This window comes from Electrona antarctica (assembly GCF_951216825.1).
Source record: "Electrona antarctica genome assembly, chromosome: 16".
In the NCBI taxonomy this organism is placed as follows: Eukaryota; Metazoa; Chordata; class Actinopteri; order Myctophiformes; family Myctophidae; genus Electrona; species Electrona antarctica.
In genome coordinates this window covers 13,919,188-13,941,163 of record NC_136797.1, presented here as the reverse complement: position 1 = coordinate 13,941,163, position 21,976 = coordinate 13,919,188, and the positions used below count along the sequence as shown (strand labels likewise).

Genomic DNA, 21,976 nt, shown 5'->3' with positions numbered 1-21,976 from the left:
TAAAGAAGAACATAATGCTTAAAACACCAAAAGGGGTTCCCCGCCCAGAATGGGTTAAAGGCAGGTATGGTTGCTGCAAAAGAAAATCTATACTAACTGGAAGTCTCCAACTTCTCCATGTTTCAAGACATGGCTCAACGAGATGCTCTCCATTGCTGAGCTGGAACCAATCCGTCATGACGGTCAGAATATACAAGATAAGTTCCAAAAAGTGTGGATGCCATTCGTGGCGGTGCTTGACAATAGTTGAGTATGTATTCTGAAGGTTCAACCGTGCTTCGTTCGTTATTGGACTCATAACTATCCCTGCTTTCTGATGGCCATTGTTCATGAAAAGAAAAGAATATTGTGACTATGTTATTTGATTGATTGAGAAAGAACAAGATACAGAGAAGAGAAATATTGATTTGTGAATTAATAAATTGATTCTGCTGAGGAAGGCTGAAAGGAGAACAGCGTCGTCATCCATCTTATACTTATATTCCTGTTTTAACCCATTTTGGGCGGGAACCCCTTTTGGTGTTAGCATTATGTTATGCTTTAGCTATTGAAAAATAGCAGATCTACAAGCTCATAGCGCGCCACTCGGTGGCGCGCTATGAGCTTGTAGATCTGCTATTTTTGAAAAATCGAAGGACGACTGACATAGAAACATAGCTTTTACAGGATGTCAGGATGTAGAAGACATTTTTAAATCTGATATCAGGCCATAAGGGCATAACCAGGGCTTTCCAGCAGCAAAACGCATCTGTAAATCGGTCTTAAGATTTGAGACCTGTAACACTAGCGGCGCTAAAACAAATATATATATATATATACAGTAGATTCCTGGCCTTCCTGTCCAAGTTGTTCATTTCAACGTGGTCTTCAGTTAAGTCCACGAATGAATCATTACGTTGTGTGCAATGTCATGGTCTGTTCTCAGCTGCAAGTTACGTTACAGGTTTGTGTGACATGCACATCGTGGTATGAGCTGTGATTAGTCCACTTTGGTGGTAACAGCTTCAATATCCATGGCTACGATATTTATCTGTGTATTTTATGTCATAGAACTTAGCCTACTGTATGTTACCACAGACCCTTATGTCCTATGAATTAAAAACCATAGGCCTACTCTATAGGAAAAAGGCACTGGCTTAACCATTGTTCAAATTGTAATAATTTGGCAGCATTGTCAGGAGCATTTCTAGGCATAGGCAACCTAAGCGAGTCACGTAGGGTGCCATCTGCTAGGGGGATGCCTGGTTGAATCATGAGAGAGCCAGAAATGCCACTGGACTTCAGTGCAGGAAAGCCTTTTGTGCAGTCTGTGTGTACCAACAACATTCAAGCCTCTCACACTTCAGATGAACTGACACCAATCCATTTGGACAGACATATCATTAAAAATCACACTCGCGTGAAGTGGAAAAATGGAAATATTATGTTTGAGATTTTGGTTTAATTTTATTCGGTTTGGAAACTGAGGCCGAATAAGTTCAATTTAAATAAACCATTAACCTATTTAAGGCCTCACCGCACTGCCTCCTATTAATAAGGCAGTGCCAATTTTACATGACATCTAATTTCCAGCCACATACTGTTGTCAATGTCCTTCCCCTTTTTAGCAAAAGGCCGATGCACACCTCAAGGCTATTGACAGGTGCGTAGGGCAATAAAGCATACTGAAAAAGGTTATCTTTGAAAAACAAAGAAGGGTCCCGCACACTGTCAGAGAACTTGCCAAAAATGTTGCCCTTTATTTCAACGTTTCGGTCTATTCGACCTTCATCAGGACAGATAAATGTCCTTCCCCTATCAGAGGAGTTAGGGTAGGAACATCCTTTGCGTTCCGTTTTGACCAGATGAAGAGCCTTGGCTCCAAACGTCATCAATAAATAAACCTTTTGGAGCATATGAGTGTCCCTTCTCTTTTCCTAGGAACATCCTTTGGCCTTAGGTTAAGTGAACAAGCCAAGCAACAGGCAATATCCATGTTTTTTGTTACAAATCATAATTCATTAATGTTGTAGCACAAATATTTAATAGGACTAGCTTAGTCCTTCCTTAACCGTATGTTATCGAATGGCAAAACAATTCATTGAACCTTGCTTAACCCATTTAGACCCGAGTTAAAAACATTCACTTTGAAAGAATATATATTCAAAGATTTGCGATTTTTCAAAAATAGCAGACCTACAAGCTCGTAGCGCGCCACTCGGTGGCGCGCTATGAGCTTGTAGATCTGCTATTTTTCAATAGCTAAATTATAACATAATGTTTAAAACACCAAAAGGGGTTCCCGCCCAAAATGGGTTAAGCTCTAAACAGGGTAAATAAACACCATAGGCCTAATGCTAGCCCTAACCAACAAAAATGCAAGGCAAGTTTAATTTTGCACACAAATTATTTGAAAAGCAGTACAAAGGCTATATGTATTAGCTGTTCAAAATGCCATTATTCTATTTCCTATTATTACAGTGATTATGGCATTCAGATTGGATACATTGGGTACAGCAACATCAAAGGCTATTATAATGATGCAAATAGAGGCCAAATGATAGTTCAAATGAATCGCTGAAAGTGGGACTTCAGAGAATCTGAAGTTGTGTAGCATAGTTGGTGCATCCACAACTACAATTTATTCCAGTGGCATCACCATTTAGGGACCCCCACTTTGGAATATGATGCATTGCCATGCTGTTTGTTCTTGCTCAACACAGGATCTAATTCACGCCAGCATTTTTCCCAGTTGAGCTCTTGGTCCAGGTCCTGGACGACTGTTGTTTACAAGATGGATCTATGCCGGGGCTCCGGAGGAGTCCCCATCGTCGGCTCTGTGCCATCAAAGAAAGGTTGTTTTGACCAAAAATGCCATCTGCCAATAGGAGATACAGGCGATTGAAAGAAAGAGATAGAATGGATTATTATGTTGCCGATGATCTACGACCCAGTCTTGTGACAACAACAGCTAGCTACCCGATGCTAATGTAAGTAGCAATATGGCTTGATCAATCGAAAGCGCTATAAAAGCGCAATTGCCATTGATCTACGGCAATGGCGTTAAGCGTAGTATCAAAAAAATAGGCTTTAATTGACCTAGATCTGGCGCGGAGGGTGTTAATGTAAATCGCTCTGGATTAAGAGCATCTGCTAAATGCCTAAATTGTATGCATTAGACAATGGACCCCCATTACGTGTCCCAGTGTTGTCCCAGTGTTGTTTTTGGCAGCAAATTTTGATTTTAGTTTTATCATAGTCTCTTGAATAGTTTTCAGTTAGTTTTAGTCGCATTTTAGTCACCCGGAATGTTTTAGTGTTAGTCTAGTTTTAGTCGACTAAATATCATAAGATTTTAGTCGACTAAATCTACAGTTAATTTAGTCCAACAAAATGTATTTTGGCGGGCCTTGATGCCGTCGTAATGACTGTTTTTAAACTTGCTGAAAATAGCTGTGATACGTTGTGAGCTTGTAGATCTGCTATTTTCAGCATGCAACCAAGTGTAACTTATCTCTTGTCCACTAGTCCCTTCCTAACCCTTTAGTCTATTTTTTATTTATTGACGATATCGTCAGTAGCCAATATTTAGTCTTAGTTTTAGTCATCATAGTTTAGTTTTCGTCAGTTGAAAAAGGTAGTTGACGAACATTTTTCGTCTTAGTTTTAGTCGACGAAATCAGCACTGGTAGGTGGGATCTTTTTGTTATCGTCTGACTATGCAAGACTATAGAAGTCATAACCGGCCTCTGACCTGTGGGTAGGTGAAACATTGAAAGTTTGCAATATTCTCAAAAGAGTTCATGTGTAGTTTCAGTGTCATGGTTTTGTATTGGTTAAGTATTACAAGTTGAACTGATGAGAGAAAATGTATGTATCTAATTTGTAATCTTATTTTGCTTACTTAGTGTGTGGAACTAATCAAATTGAAATTTTGCGCATTATGTATCATGTAATAAGCATTTATCATAATCTTGTACTTTATCACATTATTTCACCATCTTTTTTTATGTTCTTGGTAAAATTGACTCATTAAATGCTGTAATCTGACAAATCATCAAATGAATCGTTATAGTGAATATCTCTGCTGTCGGGAAGAAACCGCTCAACTCCAAAATGTTTTTCAGGAAATTAAGAAAACCTTACATTTTCAAAACAAAGCAATACAGCCTCATCAAGGTTGGTGTTGTGAGTTTATATATTGTCAATTACTTGCATGAGAGGGGGAGCGGTGGTGGAGTTAGCTGCTTTAGTAGACAGTTTGAGGGTCCAATAGAGTTGAGGTTTTGTCACAAGCGTTTTACTACTTTCCATTGGTTCAATATTTTCGAAACAACACACAGGCGTAAAAAAGGGTGTTCAATAGCACTGATTTATGCAAAAACAAATCTAAAACCTAAAAAATTGAGTTAGGAGGTTTCCTCCCGACAGCAACGATTATAATTGTTAGTTGCATCCCTAATTATAATGGCAGCAATTGTAATCAGAGGATGTGCATCCGTCTGGCTGCGTGGTGCCCTCTCTTCTACCGTCACCATAGGATAATCAGCCACAACGTTCCAACAAGTGAGATGCCCTGATGTCAGGAGAATAACATTGTCACTGATTTATATCAGCCTCACAGTCACAGTGCGTGTGTGTGTGTGTGCGCCGCGCGCCCACGCTTGCACATGCGTAGTGTAGGCCTACACACGTGTGTGTGTGCGTGTGTGTGCGTGTGTGCGTGCGTATGCACCATGCATAAACCTCACGTGGATGTATAAATATAGATACTTTGTTTTTCTTTTCCCACTTGCACCTCCTGCCCAACATTTCTCCGTTTCTTTTCTCTCCTTCTCTTTATGGAAATATGGACACAACAGAAAACAACGGAGCTCGCACAAAAACAAATGTCACACCTGTACAGTTTACCTGTGACATGACAATAAAAATGATTGATGATTCTGTTGGAGACAGAGATTTATTGAGAGAGAGAGAACTGGATACTCATTTTCACTATCTGTAATGCTATAGCCTACTGCCCTACTCTGTCCTATACAAAGGTGTCATGGCATGGGCCAAAAATAGCCTAGATGGGCTTATTTCCCAAAACAGTAAAATCTGGAGAGTTCATTTGTTTTAACTCTAAAACTGTATACAGTAGGTAGGTTCAATTTAATCCTCAATCCTCATGAGTTGCCCAACTGGTGGCAGGTGTGTAGGGGCGTTGAGGAAGCATAGCCTAGCCGGGGAGCCACAGGCTTAAAAGCCCATGATTCTGAATCCATTCCAAGAATTAGTTTTGCACGAAAAACACTCCTTGGCCTAAAAACAGTGGATATGGCCGCATTTAGCCCAAGGAGTGTTTTTCGTGCAAAACTAATGCTTGGAATGGATTCAGAATCATGAAAAACCCCTAGTTTGACATGTCACATGCTACATAAACCAGCTCAGTGGCCTTGTAGTTAGAGTGTCCGCCCTGAGACTGGGATGTTGGGGTTCAATCCCCGGCCGGGTCATACCAAAGACTCTAAAAATGGGACCCAGCCTCCGCATCAAGGGTTGGATTGGGGGTAAGTCCCTGCGACACTAGCGTCATGTCCAGGGGGTGTACTTGTACACCAACATGCCTCACGCTACAGAAACAGGAGATAGGCTCCTTCCCTATATGGGCCTCATGGCTCGGCAAGGCTACTATGCTACTTAAAGTATGATAACATTTTGCCTTATATTGGTCGTCTATGGTGGGGTATACAAAAATGGCCATAACATTTTTTCGCAATATTTCCAGCAGATCAGAACTCTCATTCTGTGGACCTTAATGTCCAGACCCACAGAAACGCACCCAGGGCTGCCCGATTCCGGCGAGCCGCCCCGCGTCCGAAACAGTTGAGAAATGACAGTGTGGGGGTCCCTATACTGTACACTGTACTGTACTGTACTGGCACACCCGAAATCACCATATATACAGTTAATATGTGCGTGTGTGTTTGTGTGTGTTGGGTTGCGCACAGGTGGTGAAAAACAACCATGCTGTTTTCGTGCTCAGAAGCACCCACCCACCCAGCCAGCCAGCCAGCCAGCCAGCCAGCCAGCCACCCAGGCACACACAAAGCTAAGGAAGTGGTTGCACCACTTAAAAAGTATGTCATGACATCACAGGTCCTCTCAAATTTGTGGTGCTGGCTCCACCGGCTATTAGGGATGCCTGCAAGGCTGCTTAATTGTGTGAAAGGTTTTTCCATATGGGCCATAGAGTGTTTGTGATTGTCTGAAAGTAGCATGAGTGATTATAGCATAATACAAAATAATAATAGGCCTATATTATTAAACAAATGAATGATAATGTAATTTTACTGCGCAGAGTGCATGCCTGCATGGGCAATTCATGATCCTTAGTGGGTTACATGCATTTGCCTGAGACTGAGTGGGCAACAGGGCCACACAGTTAAACATGTACATTCTAAAGTCTATATACCTCTGCTGCAGGGTATAGGCCTATGTTTTAACACTATTGTCCACGCCACTGTCCAGTGGATTTAGAACATAGCCTAGATAGAATGTACTCTACAACTATCTGATGCATTTCTGCACATAAAAGCATTGGAACTGTCGATCTTGAGCGTTTTTTTTTGTTTTGTTTTTTTGGCCCTTGCAAATTAATACGCATGAAATAGGAAAGCATAATCTAAGCAGTTTTCCATTTTGGAAAGAAAGATCCCGTACAGTTAAAAAATAAATAAATCAGGGTCTACCCGGTCTAGCAATGCATTCTGCTCTATTTAAGGGAGAGTGGAATCAAAAGAGCCTGCATGGATTTGAGCAAATAAATGGGCTGTAAAAAGTCGTTCGTTCCCGCTATGTAAACACCCAGTTATACGGTGGACTTGTGCCAACAAATCAACCTATTTCGTGCCGTTATAGCCTAAAGCGCAGACCACAACTGGCGCTCCTGCATGACTGATGGTGATAATTTGTGAAATTACCTGACTCACTAGTCAGTATATTATACGACACGCTTCCGTGGTCATCGTTTTAAAAACAAGTTCACTTACCCATGTCGGCTCATCGGTCCGTTATTCCCCCGGTTTCCGTGGCGCAATCCGCTGCACAGATGCACGACTTGGCTCTCCAGCAGCAAATACGCACCGTTAAACCGCGGGCGATGCTCGGTCTGTGCGCGCCGCGTTTAGACAAACGCGAAGGCTGACTCACCTGCCTTCATCCTAATTCAACACTTCAAGCAGCGATATGACGAAAAACCCCATGATGTCCATCATGACATTCGAATTTGCGCCCATGGTTCCAGTCGACTGCACACCGAAAACTTTGGAGACGGTCTAAATATCATAGCATCATATAGTTATCCTATTGACAAGTTTGAAGTGGAAAAAATGCCCTGGAAAAGGATTTGCCCGACCGAAAACGTTCACGGGGGAGAAGAGCAGCAGCTGCACGAAAATGATCCCTATAACTCTCGTTGCAAAGTTAAAGGAAAGCCATCTCGATTAACTGAAATTGATCTAGCGACTGACGGTCATTCTTTATGCGCAAACATCCAGAGAGGGTAGTGGGCTACATGCATGATGCGGTGCTGCTGATCTTGGATAGGCATAGAGAATATAGGCTTGCCGCCGGACCAAGCTGGCACTAGACTAGTGTGACGGTGTCGGCTTGTGTGTGTGTGCATTTGTGAGCAGGTTTTGCGTGCGCGCGCGCAAACTCGTGGAGGGGGTGCGGGCGTGCGTGTGTTGGAGAGAGAAACAGAGGAGGGGAGGAGAGAGAGAGAGAGAGAGAGCGAGAGAGAGAGAGAGAGAGAGTAGGCTAATTAATATGGGGTGAAAGAAGAGTACAAAATACAAAGATGACAGTAAGTAACAACAGCTGCTGCCAGACATAGCTGATTAGAATTAGATTTCCATTTGTGTTGTTTATCTGTTAGAGCTTATCCTATAAGCACATGATGCAGGTATATTATGTTGCAACCTTTCTTAGTTTGACCAATGGCAGTTTCTCCTTTGGGATGTTTTTCACTTCCATGGTCATTGTTTGCAGATAAGTTCTTTTGCAAGACACATTTTGATTTAGTTTTAATTAGTCATAATCTTTTGAATAATCACGTCATATGTGCAAATCAAGCTTATTGTGTCACCCTAACACATTAAATGCTGTTGACAATGAAAGGAGAATTTACGTCATATGTGTCTGAGCAAATCGGCAAATCAGCTTTGTATATAATTCTCGTTAATATTATTTGCGTCGGTATAACATGAGAAGTGGTATAGTGTGAGGCATTGCAGTGTTGTTTTTGGCAGCAAATTTTGATTTTAGTTTTAGTCATAGTCTCTTGAATAGTTATCACTTAGTTTGAGTCACATTTTAGTCACCTGGAATGTTTTAGTGTCAGTATAGTTTGTCGACTAAATGTCATGCTGAAAATAGCCGATCTACAAGCTCACAACGTGTCGCAGCGCGACGTGTTGTGTGCTTGTAGATCGGCTATTTTCAGCATGCAACCAAGTGTAAAATGACTTACCGGTATACTGGATCTCTTGTCCACTAGTCCCTTCCTAGCATTTTAGTCTAGTTTTTATTTCTTGACGATATATTTAGTCTTAGTTTTAGTCTCCATAGCTTAGTTTTCATTTAGTTTTATTTAGTTTTCGTCAGTGAAAAAAAGGTAGTCGACGAACAACACTGGGGCATTGTGTAATGCCTTCTCTCAGTGACGTGAAGGAACTATAGGGCATGTGGAGGAGGTCGGCGGAGAGTTAAAATGTAGGAATGTAAGAGCGCCCCTCTTGTGGGCATTAAATTCTAGCCCACATCACTCAGAATAGAGTGACGGTGGTATGTTTTTGTAAATATTGAGCTTGTTCTTGGCGACAACATAGTGAACCAACACCAGGATGGATAGAAAGAACGTCGGGCCCAAATACATTACAAGGACAAGAAAAATGTTGTGAATAAACACGGCTGTGCTTAGATACTTTGTTGAACGTTATGTCTCTGCGCCCGTGCGCCATACAGCCGAGATCCAAGCCATTCTACGTCTTTTTTGTAAACTCGTCAATCTGGGTTCCTTGATGCTGTCTCCATGCTGGAAAGCTGAACATCTAATTCCGTTTTCTGGCTCATTTCCTCGACGCGACCTGCTGTGGCACTTATTTACTGAGCAAGTCTGCACCATTGTGAGGTCAGTTTAAAAAAAGAACGTATACAAGCACACGGATAGTCGCTCAATGTAAACAAACCAGACAAGCCAGCAAGTATGGCGGCAGCTACCACGTGACACATATGTTGACGCCCCCTCCAGGAGTTTTGGTACACCCTATTTCACACAGGTGATTATTTTTTTTTAAATCTACAGTTAAGGCTAGCGGCGGCGTAAATGCCTGATTTTACACTCGCATGCTAAAAATAGGCGATACATGTAGATCTATTATTTCCTAACATTTTAGTCTAGTTTTTATTTGTTGATGAAATAAGTCGGTTCGACTCCAGCTCAGGGTGCTAAACGTTACAATATTATAGTCTTAATCTTATCCAGAGTCTAGTTTTTAATTTAGTTTGTCATTGAAAAAAGGCAGTCGACGAACATTTTTCGTCATAGTTTTAGTCACATACAGTCAGTGATCATCATGACACAACTCTAGTGGGTATGTACAGTATACCCAGAGTAATATAGTAAGAGAGTGGCGACACTATAGCTTTGACTCCCATTGTAACAATGGAATGCGGAAGTGGTCATTCTATTTCAATGGGATAGTTCCATCCATAGGTGCAATGCCTTATAGCCCATATAAGGCACCCGCGCTTTGCGGCGAGATCAAAGCGTGTCGCTACTCTCATACTCTACACTCTGTGTATATACCTAGCATGATCTCATGTTGCATAATTAGGCCTGCTGTGGATTCGAGGGCTAATACCAGGTTGCAACCGTATAGCTAGAACGAGGGCATGCTGCCTCGCGAGCCTTTCAGGGCAAAGAAAACGCTGGGATCTATCCTGTGGTGAGATATGCGCAGGATCATTTTCAAGCTGTTTCACTGATTATTAGGACACATGTCAGACATGATCCACAGTATATGCAGAGGGAGAGAAAAAAAAAAGGTTTGCGAGGAGATTCACTTCTTCTGGCATGTTACGTGACGTGATGGAAGCTGACTAGCTGTGTACACTATCCAAGCCCCTGTGGTGCTTCGCCGTAATTTCATTTCACAAGCAGCTGTCTGACGATAATTAAATGGGGTCTTTTCGTGAGAACAATAATCTAGAACAGATTTAACCACTTCGACCCACTGGGACCTGAGGCCGTTCCTACAAAATGCCATCTAAATCAGTAAATCCAAAATGATATGTATTTGGCCGTGGACAAATCCCTTACATTTTGTGTAAGGGACCCTCAGAAGAAAAAATAGTTTTGTTTCTAACACAAGATTTCTTTTCAAATATTTTCAGCATGCGTATGCAATAACTGTAGATGTCCAAATTTAAACTACTGTACACTCCCTTGTGGCTAATGTGGGACAAAACTAGCAGGGTCGTGAAGAATCACATTAGTAAAAACTGGTCCAACATCTGCATTAAAACCCCCAAGAGTCCAGCAACCACACACTTCAACAAAACAAGGGGACGTTCCATTGCATCACTGAAACATGCGGCCATATAGAGAAACTGCAGTTACACAGCAGTGTAGTGTAGTGGTTCTCAAACATTTTCATGGCAAGGACACCAAGTGTGATACGCACAGACTCCCATTTGAAAAGATGTTGTTGTCCCTTATATAAGAGAAGATAATTGTTGTTTATATGACAGCACGTTCAGTACAAGTTCAAGAGGTCAGCTTTGCCTGCAGATGGAACGGAGAGAGAAAAGAGAGAGATGGTAACCTACAGAAAAAGGGAACAGAATAGAACGGGGTCGGCAGTGGCTCAGGAGGTAGAGGTGCAAGGTGCCTAGCATGGTTTCCTTCGCCGTTGGTGGGTGGATGTATAGGGTGAATGTAAAATGCATTGCAACCGCTTTGGAGAGACTAAATGGAGTCCATTTAATTAAGAGCAAAGGGCCTCATGTGGTGAACGTCATTGATCTGTCAGAGCCTGTACCGTCTTGGTTTATTTTTCTTTAAGAATTCGGAAATGCTTTATTGTATGAGATTAACATACAGAGAAAAGTATTCATGGCATTCCTGCAGAGACAAGATAAAACATAAATGTGGCACAGTTAACAAGGGACTACTATTGCCTTACATGTACGTCTCACATGATGATGTTGGCAATAACAGATATTTATATATGTATGTTACATAATAAGACTATATACTAAACTAGAAAAAATGTGCTCCTCGGACTGCTCGGAGCACAGGTCTCCACCAGGCCAGGTACAGTAGATGTTAGATTGGAACTCACCTATATGCTTTTTATGGCATAGGCAGCTCCCGGCAGGATCCGCCGGGATAAACTAGGCACAGCTGCTTGACATGAGACTAATTAATTAGAGCGACAGAGAGAGAGAGGAGTGTGTATGTGTACGTGTGTGCGTGTGTGCATCAATTTAACAAAGGTGCAGACGATCGGAAATCAGCAGAGAGTGAGCGACGTTTGTGCTACTGTATTCCAAATTGAAGTGGACTCGGCCCCAGGCTTTTTTTTCTGCCTGGAAATAAAAACGTCTGGGTTTCCGAGGCTAGGTAGATGTCAGTCTTTAGACAATAACGATGAAATATGAAAAATTGTCTTGATGACATGACTATGTGAAACATTTGGGTCAGAGGTTCTACACTGGCCTCCAGGGAGTTTCATGCTAATTGAGCATATACAGTGCCAGAGATTAGTTGTAGGCCTACACAGATGGACGGACGGACAGACAGACAGACAGCAAAACATAGTCTCGGCATTGGCAACTCTTGATGCAAGATGCATTTTTCTGTGCAGTGTGTAATTCAGGGAGAAGGTTTACAGTTCTTTGCAGACATTCTTGTCATAATTCATGCACAGCCCATATTTCGTGTTTAAATATTTGATTTATTTACCCTGTGCAGTATTTAATCGTTTCAAGTTGCGATACAGCTCAGCAATTCAGCTTACTATGGCCACACACTACACACAGTATCACTCATATTCAGGTATAGAATGACAAAGTGAAGAAAAATAAATGAGGCATGTCCGGAATAATATGCAACATTGATTTCTAAATGGTAAATGGTAAATGGTGCATTTATATAGCGCCTTTATCCAAGGCGCTTTACATAGATTGTGCATTACATTCACCCATTCACACACACATTCATACACCGATTGCGGCGGAAGCCATGCAAGGCACCAACCAGCACATCGGGAGCAATTTGGGGTTCAGTGTCTTGCCCAAGGACACTTCGACATGTAGCCAGGAGGAGCCGGGATTCGAACCGCTGACCCATGGATCATTGGACGACCTGCTCTACCTCTTGAGCCACAGTCTGACAACAAAACATTGAAATGAAGGTGGACGGGACAAGACAAGAAACGACCTCTGTTTTCAGTGTTGCTATCAGGCTCTTAAACAATGGTATTGACAACAAAGCTAAAACCAGAAGTCACCAAGGTATAGATAATTAAACTGTGTCTCTATTCACCACCGTGTCCAGCACCAATTGATTTGCAATTCATTAAATCTTATCAAAAAGCTTTTACAACACATGCAGTCTTTCAACTCTGCCTATATACTGCACTTCAAAACAATATGGCGGCACCTCCCACAGGATAGGGGTACTTTAAAGTCCTCTCACAGAGAACCTAATTGAAACCCTTTCCCTTTAAACTCTTAAAAGCTCATTCATGTGATCCTTAATTGGACTGGGCAGGTGGTAAGAACAGAGCATAATGGAACAAGAAAGACCGTCAAATCCTCAGCGATAATAGAATCCATTTGTAACCGAGGTTAAATTGAGTTAAATTAACACTCAGGATTGCACAGTGTGCAAAGATGCTCAGACATGCTCAGTAATAATTTAGAATTCGACACAACACAACGGTTCCTACAACACAAAGCTCAGAGACCTAGGCCTGCCGCAATTCAACTGTATACAGGAATTCCTGACAAGCCGCCAAGTGATGAGAATGGGCAGCATCACATCACATCAGACCCTCTGACCCTCAACACAGGAGGCCCTCAGGGCTCCGTGCCGAGTCCTCTCCTCAACTCCCTGGATACACTCGACTGCGTTAGGCCAACCAACCACAGCTCCAACCTCATCAAGTATGGGGATGGCATGACAGTGGTGGTGTGTTGTAACTTAATGGGTTTCATGGTTGATTTTGTGATGTAAATTCACTTGCATAATTTATTTGGAAGCTGATAAAATGTAGATTATGTACAGTACAGTTAAAAACAGTTAATTTCATTTGTACTACATTGATTGATATTGATTTGACATACATTTTCTATTGTATTGCCTAACAAAGGGTTAACCAGGGTTTATATTCTTTAATCCATGTTTTTATCCGATCGAATCGTTAGCTACCATTCGTTAGCACAATAGTCAAAGTGGGACAGTGGCCACGGCCATTTTGAAGATGTGCACGCATCCACTTGTATTGTATAGGCTGCATTCAAAGCCCTGTATCTCAGAAATTACATTCTTTGCGCCGTTTCTGGGGAAGACGGCCTGTAGCAGGCGCTGTGATACTCGCGGTCGGGATTTTTCACCACCGACCGAGACAACAACAACCGGTCAACTAGACACCACACACAGCATTTTGTCATTGTAACATGCGGTTACGGATATTTGGCTCTTCAAAGTATTACATGCGATACAACCTCGGCAATACGCTATCGAGGGATTAATTAATGCTGGCGGGAATTGGGTTTTAAAGGGATATTTCACTTTCAAAATAACTTTTGGTCATTTCATCGTCTACTCAGGCTTATGTGAACACCCCAGAGAGTTGTTAAGTTGCTCGATTCAGTATTTAGATATTTGATATTCATTTTAGCCGCCCCGCCCCCTTCCTATACAAACCCATTGTAACTTCAAACTCCATTTTAACCAACCTCATCATGCACAGTGCCTGCAGCAGACGTGGACATCCGCCTCCCTAGATCTTCGTTCGCGAAGCAAAGCCATGAATATGTGATGTGCCCAGGTTTTTTTTGTATTCCTTTTTTCATTTATTTAAAAAAATATATTAAAAATAAAATTAATAAATAATCATCAAAATTGAGTTACAAAGTTACAATAGGTTTGTATAGGAAGGGGACCTGCATGTAAGGCTTTGCTGCTATAAGACCGGATGTAAGAAAAGCCCAGGATTGTTGTTATTCAGTGTAATGTTGAGTTTGCCAGAGAGCAAAGGTGGTGCCAAGAAATCTATTTTCAGTATTTTTGTACGACAGCTTTTTTTCCCCCTCTCCTATATAAAGCAAAGATTAATTTTCATATCCCGACGTCCTGTCAAGTAATTTAGAACGTAGTTAAACTACAGGTGGCCCGGAGTGTCAAACAATGACGGTACAAGGGACAAGATCAGCTAACTCTGTCATGAGAACAGCCAGGCTCTATGAATTTAATTTAATTTTAATTCACACATTAATCATGTTACCAAGATTGCCTTTTTCCATCTTAGAAATATTGCACGAATCAGAGCCTATTTGTCATTGGACGATGCAAAAACGCTAATCCACGCCTTTGTTTTTTCTCGGCTTGATTACTGCAATGCACTTTTTTCTGGACTGCCTAAGAAAACAACTGACAGATTACAACTTGTCCAAAATGCAGCAGCCAGAGTTTTAACTAGAACTAAGATGAGAGAACATATTACTCCAGTTACACTGCACTGGCTTCCGGTTGTTTTTAGGATTGATTTTAAAATTATTTTACTTGTTTATAAAGCTCTCAATGGTCTCGCACCTTCCTACCTACATGACTGCCTGCCTAAATATGTCCCAAACCGCCCCCCTAAGGTCTTCCACTGCTGGCCTACTCGCTTTGCCTAAAAAAAATGTCAACTAAAAAATACGAGGAAGCAGCTTTTTGCTTCTACGGGCCGACGGCGTGGAACAAACTCCCACTGTACCTTCGACAGGCAGCCTCTGTAGACATTTTTAAAGCACAGCTCAAGACCCACTTCTACACCCTTGCTTTTAATTGATTTGTTTTTTTAATTTTTTGTTATTCATGTCCTCACTGTATTGCATTACTGCTCTTGTTTTTTAATGTTTATGCCTTGCTTTTCTTTTCTTTTTTTCCCCCCTCTCCATTGCTCTGTAAAGCACTTTGAGCTGCATTTCATGTCATGAAAGGTGCTATACAAATAAAGTTTTATTATTATTATTATTAAGCCAGGGGTGGGCAACTTTGAGAGGGCCACTATACTTCCAAACTCACTCCAGAGGACCACAACGCCACATTGCATATATATACTGTAATGTCTCAAAAATAGCAGATCTACAAGCTCAAAACACGTCACGCTGCGGCGCGTTTTGAGCTTGATCTGCAACTCTGTGGAACCGGAATCGGTTTAATCATATTTGGAACTCATTTCTGGAACCGTTTTTATCACACTGTCTGTCAGAGTGAGTATGTGGACTTCATGGGGGCGCACCCTCAGATCCTCGGATAAGGCCCTTCTGGCTGTCCCTCGCACTAACCTAGTTACCCGGGGTGACCGGGCTTTTGCCGCTCGGGCACCCAGACTGTGGAACGCACTGCCAGTGCACATTAGGGTAGCACCATCCATCCCGTTATTTAAGTCATCACGCCTGAAAACCCACCTTTATACTGAGTGTTTTTTAACTATTTAATAGCCAATTGTACATACATCCTTGTTTTGTGTGCCATTATCATTTTGTTATTGTGTGTTTCTTGCGGTTTTAATCTTGCTCTGTGCAGCACTTTGGAACTATGTTTTGAAAAGCGCTATACAAATAAAGTTCATATCATATCATATCATGTCTGCTATACAATATCCAAGGGTCCATTTGGTTCCATTTGCAATGCTCTCAGAGTTACAGACCTGTAAGGGTCCATTTGAAAGCCCCTGTAGGAATCGTTAAAGGCAACCGTTAAGGCAACAAACCGTTAAGAGGGACTGAAATTAAGGGACTGAAATCGTTGAAATCCTAAAGGATCACAACCTACTCTTAAAGGAGAATTTCGGACTAGAAGGCTTTCTTACCTTTATTTGTAATTGTTAAGTCCCCACCAGACCAAGAGGTCCAAGTGTTATTTTGTGCAAAAGCGCATTATTGGCTATTTCTCCTACCATAAGCTCTCAATGAACTGAACTGAACTGAACTGAACTGAACTGAACTGAACTGGGCGTTGGGTTTTAGTGCTAATTCCATCGCTCAAAAATAAAAAAAATTGTATCCTCTCTTCATAATGTAAATAGTATCCCAAGCGGCACACTTTACTACTTATTTTTCTATGGAAATAAGCGAATTAGCACTAAAACCCAATCCCCATTGAGGGCTTATGGTAGGGGAAATAGCCAATAATGCGCATTTGCACAAAATAACACCTGGACCTCTTTGGTGGGGACGTAACAACTACAAATAAAGGTAAGAAAGCCTTCTAGTCCGAAATTCTCCTTTAAGGTGAGACATGGTAGGTGAAATCATGATTTTTCTTTTTCTTTTGCTATTTTGCTTCCTAAACATGTTTTCTTTCAAACTAAAGCAAAATAAACATTCAAAACACAGATTTAGATGTTTATTTTAGTAGTTTATTTTAGCCAATGACAGCTCCTTTTGCTGGGTGAAAATCCACCCTCTCAATTTTCATGATTGGTTGTTGGTACAAAGGAAGTGACCATATTTGGATCAAACCACAGTCAGCTCGAGGTCCAGACCTTTCCAATGATATATATGTTGTTGCCAAGGTAATTTTCTTTGTCTCTAATATGTCAACAAAATGAAACAATCATTTTGAACCTGGCTTTATCCGATCTTCAGATTTATCGTCCCGAAATGTATGCAAATTAGCGCATATGCCTAATTTGCATATTTAAACATATCATTTCAGAAAACTTGTTTTAATATAAGTAATCAACTGGAGAAGTTTCATTGTGATAGCTATTAGTTAACTTTTTTTCCCTATTCACCTACCATGTCTCGCCTTAAAGCCATTAAGCTTTGATGACATCATCAAGATGTGTTTCACCATGTTAATGATTTTTTTCAGACCTCTAGTTCTAGGAAACACAGAATGGGGGGACTTTTTTATTATTTCCACACAACAGCTCTAAGGTACATTAATGGCATAGTAAAATGTTGAAAATGGGTGGAATGCCCCTTTAATGTCAGAAAGACCAAGGATCGCTGAATGAGGACTACAGGAGGCCCTAGTGTTGCATAGTGGAGATGTCAGTGACATCAAGTTCCTGGTCATGGCTGAGGACTGCAAATGGGCCACGCACGTCGTCAAAAAGTCTCAAGAGTCTCAGCTGTGCATTGCCTCTGTTGCATAAAAACATCCAGTGCGAGTCCCCACATACTGAGGTCATTCTACAAAAAGCAGCAGCGAGCAGCATCACCACCTGGTACGGTACGGGAGCCGGCACCGCCCTTGACCGGAACACACTACAGATGGTGCAGTAGACAGTCAGACGTGAGCTTTCCTCCCTCAAGGGAATATATATACCGTTTATATTCGCAGTTTTTGGAAATATAAAAACTAAATCGGTGTCATAATTATAAACCGTTTTAGAGCTACAGTGGAATTTTGCTGGCAAATTCCATGTGTGGTTAAGGTAATGTCTGAGTTTTAACTTGGCACGAGGCTATAGTTGATAATGACAGAATTTCCATTTGTGGGTCAACTACATTTTTAAAGGGCAGTGAGTAGTCAATTATGGCTTGTGTTTTTTTCCTCTTTCTATAAACGTTGAAAGGAAGACAACGCAGCAGAGGCACAGTAGCAGGTCAATTTAAATGACAGTATTCAGGCCTTGACACACAGTGACAGTGCTGTGGTTAAAGTTAAAGCATCCCACCATGGGAGTGGCTAGCGCCCCTCAAAATGGTTTGCTAAACAAATGTTTTTGAATGCATTCAAAACCAAACAAGCATGCATAAAGTGAATGGCAGAAAGAGTGGCAAATAGAGTGGCAAGGTGAGTGACAAAGTTAATTTAATGTTGTTTAAAGTAATTTAATGCAATCAAATAGGACTTTTCTGTTTGGATGTATGGACTGTCAAGGCCAGAACGTAGTTTTTTGCCACTCAGGCGTTCCCGCATAACTTCCGGGTATGATGATGTCACGCGCATACCCTCTATTGTTTAGCAAACCTTTTTGAGGGCCACTAGCCACTCCTCTGCCCAGCTTTGTGTGTACCCCATGGCGATGATTTATTTGATTGGCTGAGCACGGAATGCGAGGATAACAATCACACCCGTGTGAGGTGAGGGGCGCTCTTATCATACATCACATTCCGTGCTCAACCAATCAAATCATCACAAATGTCATTCCGGCCAATGACAATGACAATTGGCGTCTTCACTTTTCTGCCCTCAATTTTATCTTCAATATGTACTTTGCTCAGCCAATCAAATCATCACTATGGGGTGATCAGCCAATCACAAGGCTGATCACCCAGAAAGCTGGGCATAGGAGGGACTAGGCGCCCTCAAAAAGTGAGGACGCCAAAAGTGATTGGCCGGAATGTGATGATGTATGATGAGAAGAGCGCCCCTCACTTCACACGAGTGTGATTTTTTTTTAAATTCACACAGGACTATTTATTGTAAGGACTGAAAATGAGAGTTCAAAAGATGAATCAGACTCACAACGAAAGTGTTAAAAACTGGCGTAGACTTAGCATTGATAATTTTAGTTCATGAATAAAACTGGCCATGAGCCACTCTTGAGTAAGAGCCAAGTATTTTTCAGCTAGAGGCTAGTGCAGAAAACCTCAGTCACATCCAGTGATACCAAATGGGGGTGAAAATCTAAGAATTAAGACAATTTCAAGGACCCTTGGCTGAAAGGGGACAAATATGTAAATACTACTACTACTACTACTAATAATAATAATAATAATAATATTACTGGAACATTATAAAACTGAAGCTGAAAATGGGTATTCTCTGGAAATTGGCAACGCACCTCGACATGTATTTTCTGTTTATTAACCCATTTAGACCTGACAACGATTCTACAAAAGGTCTTCTAAATCCTGACAGTTTTCTGAAAAACCCTATGTTTCTATGTCAGTGGTTCTCAAACATGTTCATGTCAAAGACCCCCAAAAATGTATGTAATTGGCCGCTGACCCCCATCTGACAATTATGTTGTTCCAGGAACTCCCCCAGAAGAAAATATCTGCGTTAAAAACGTTCTGAAAGAATATATATTCAAAGATTTACGCCTGATTTTCACGATTTTACAAAAATATCAGACCTACAAGCTCATAGCACGGCACTCGGTGCCACACTATGAGCTTGTAGTTCTGCTATTTTTCAATAGCTAAAGTATAACATAATGCTTAAAACACCAAAAAGGGTTCCCGCCCAGAAAGACTAATAGTAATTATTATTAGAATATTGAACCTACATTTTAACAAAAAAAATGTTTAACAAAAAAAATAATTACACTACCTTTACCACAAAGTATTATTGAATACAATTATAATTCATCCTTATCTAAAGTGCCTGGTAGGTGGAGATTATTGGCTCTATTTTCGTCAGTGCCTTTCCCCTCATACCTAAACTTTTTTTGCCTTTTGTTTTTACTAGTTTGAGAAAACATTTAAAATGTGATCAACTAGCCGAACTGCATCGACACATCGTCGTCAGGGGACGTTGTCGACACAAACAGGCCGGGAGGGGTAAAAAAAACAGGTGGTTTATGTAAGTGCCACAAGGTAGCACTTTTTCATATTTGTTGATATTAATGTTTAATGCTAGCATGGTTTTTTTTATTGTTCTTATATTAATATTTATGGATGGCAATTTATTATAATTGTATTGGCTTGATGGTTATTAATGCTATGTACAGTAATAGGTGAGGAATTGTTGTTTTGTTTCAATAAATGTCCCCAGTGTTGGTTGGTTGTTTATTTTACTGGGTTCAAACTGACACAAAATCTAGATGAAATACCTTATGATCCATTTATTTAAAAAAATAAATAAAGGCCCGTCTCTAGTATAAGCCTCTCTTTAATGTAATCCCCATCCAAAAAAGGCCTCGTACCCTCTGCAGTTGAGGCAAATAAAGGCCCTGGACACTATTAGAGGTAGTCGGGAAAGCTTCAGATGTCACTCCCCGAGCTTGTCTATTACAGTCAGCATACTGTCCTAAAGGTTGTTACGTACGTGGTCCTGCCACGATTCATCAAGGGCCATGTGCAAGCATGTGGTTATATCAGCCATCTATTGACTTCTCAGTCTTGGTCTGAGGTTCAACGCCTCTGAAGACTCACTCAATTGTTGAAACAGTCACCTTTGGCTGATGTCCACAATTTCTTAATGCTATGGAGCGCTGCTGACCTCGCCAGTCCGCATCTGGTCCTGAGGTCCTTTTCAGTTGATGCAGACACCAAGATATTTGAGTCGTGGTTTTGAGCCTGTTGCAGTCTCTGGAGTGGACAGTGGCGTCGGTGACCTTGGTTGCAGGGTGCAGGCTTGCTCCACAGTATCCAAGACCAGCACTATGTCATCGGCAAAGTCCAGGTCAGTGACATTCACTGGCGGTAGTCACAGACTCTTGCATGGGGACAGGGTAAAGCCTAGTCACAGACTCTTGCATGGGGACAGGGTAAAGCCTAGTCACAGACTCTTGCATGGGGACAGGGTAAAGCCTAGTCACAGACTCTTGCATGGGGACAGGGTAAAGCCTAGTCACAGACTCTTGCATGGGGACAGGGTAAAGCCTAGTCACAGACTCTTGCATGGGGACAGGGTAAAGCCTACGTCTTCTTCTCTCTCTGATGGCTTTCTTCAGCATATGGTCAATCATGATGGTACGGTGCGAGTCCCCCTGCAGTACTCCTATGCTATGATGTCGAACATCTCAGTGGATGGATGTGGTGACCCAGGCTTGGATGCAGCCGCAGTTTTCACAAGCTTCCTTGGTGTCCCATATGCCCCGAGTCAAAAATCTTGGGAAATGTTGTGCTCTTGATGGATGAAGTTTTATCTCAAAATACAGGGCCAGGGGATACAAGTACTACGTTTACTATGATACCCCATGATACCATTTCGTTAATCTTAATGTTTTATGCTAGGGTGTCAGCTTTTCCATCTACTTTGGTCAAATTGTTCTAATGTTTATGACAGAAATGTATCCTGTTTTTGTTTTAGTTAACATTTTGTGTGTACTTGAATTTTATTGGCTATGGCTATTAATGCTACAGTGTGTAATAGCTGGGAATGTTGTTTTGTTTTCAATAAATGTACCCAGTATGTTTTACTATTTTAGGTTCAAAACCTTGATTCATTCATTTTGATCCATAAAAAAAAGAAAGGCCTCTCTAATCTAAGACTGCAGTGGAGGCACATAAAGGCCCTATTCAAGGAAATTGGTTAGCTGTAGGTACTGTATGTCGGAACTCCGCATTCGGTAACCGGGAACAATGTCGAGGGTGCTCCATTGGTCTCAGGATCGTCTTTTCCAACCCTGTCTTTTCCACAGCTCTTTCCACACGTCAGCAACTCCTTGCCTTGTCATACTCTTCCCCCGTCCGTCCGTCCGTCCGTGTCCGTCCGTGTCCGTCCGTGTCCGTCCGTCCATCTGTCTGATCAGCACCAATTTTGGATGCCATCAGTAAGGCCAAGGATTTATCTCCTTGCATTTTTTTAAGATTTTATATTTGTTTCAAATGTTTAACTTTAATTTGTAAATGTAAGTCAAAGGGGCTACAGACTACATTAAGTCTGAGATCCACAGGAGAGCCACAGTCTTGTTTTATATATAGATTTATATGTTTATATTTTATATTTTACTTTACTTAAATTTATAATGGCAGTCAATGACCATCAAATCAGGCTGAAACCTTGCCCAGCTATGGAGTCATACGTAGCTTCCCAATTGTCTGA

General features: G+C 41.3%; 1 protein-coding gene across 6 annotated transcripts in view; it reads right to left on the bottom strand.

Annotated features, from left to right (window-relative positions):
- The window catches only part of lrrtm4l1 (leucine rich repeat transmembrane neuronal 4 like 1), a 241,050-nt gene that overhangs the window by 101,682 nt on the left and 117,392 nt on the right, over nt 1-21,976 (bottom strand). The window lies entirely within an intron of this gene.